Raw genomic sequence first — 827 nt, 5'->3', positions numbered from 1 at the left:
AGAAGGAGGCCAAGGCCCAGGAGAAGGAGAGAAAGAAAGAGACAAGGCATGCCTAGATGCTGGCTGCCCTCCAGAGAAGCCCTATGGCAAACCCCAAGTCCTTGAAGGACAAGGCACAAGACAGATGCCTGATCTGTAGACAGGTGGGGCATTGGGCCAGAGAGTGTCCAAACCGTGACAAGTCTCCTAGAACGGCTTGCCACAAATGCCATCAACTGGGACACTGGGCGGCACTCTGCCCTCGGGACCCAAGAGCCTCAAGGTCAAGTGCCAAGCCTACCCTCACGATGGTTCGAGAGGATTGAAGCGACCCGCTCCTGCCAGCCCACCTGTCACAGATAACCATCACTGGGCTGGAGCCAAGGGTGCAACTGGATGTGGCAGGTAGGTCTGAGAATTTCTTGGTTGACACAGGGGCTACCTACTCTGTCTTGATCTCCTACTCCGGAGCCTTCTCCTCCCAAACCTGTACCATTTTGGGTGCTACAGGAAAAGCAACTACTAAAAGATTCACCCGAGCACTTCTTTGTTGCTGGAATGGACAAATATTTTCCCACCAGTTTCTGGTGGTCCCTGAGTGTCCTACCCCCTTATTGGGAAGAGATATACTCACTAAACTGGGGACCACCCTTGTGATGGGAAGTTTTTCAGCCCCTAGAGCTCTACAGCTCCTGGTTACTACTGAAGACCCATTACACTTCAATAGAGAGGGATCAAAAACTATGGGAAGACAAAATTAACCCCCAGGTGTGGGACCAGGGGATTCCTGGACGAGCCCACCAAGCTGAACCGGTCATCATTGTCCTCCGAGATCCCACTCAGTTTCC

This window comes from Bison bison, unplaced genomic scaffold, assembly GCF_000754665.1.
Source record: "Bison bison bison isolate TAMUID 2011002044 unplaced genomic scaffold, Bison_UMD1.0 scf7180017864079, whole genome shotgun sequence".
In the NCBI taxonomy this organism is placed as follows: domain Eukaryota; kingdom Metazoa; phylum Chordata; class Mammalia; order Artiodactyla; family Bovidae; genus Bison; species Bison bison.
Note: the sequence above shows the minus strand (reverse complement) of the source record.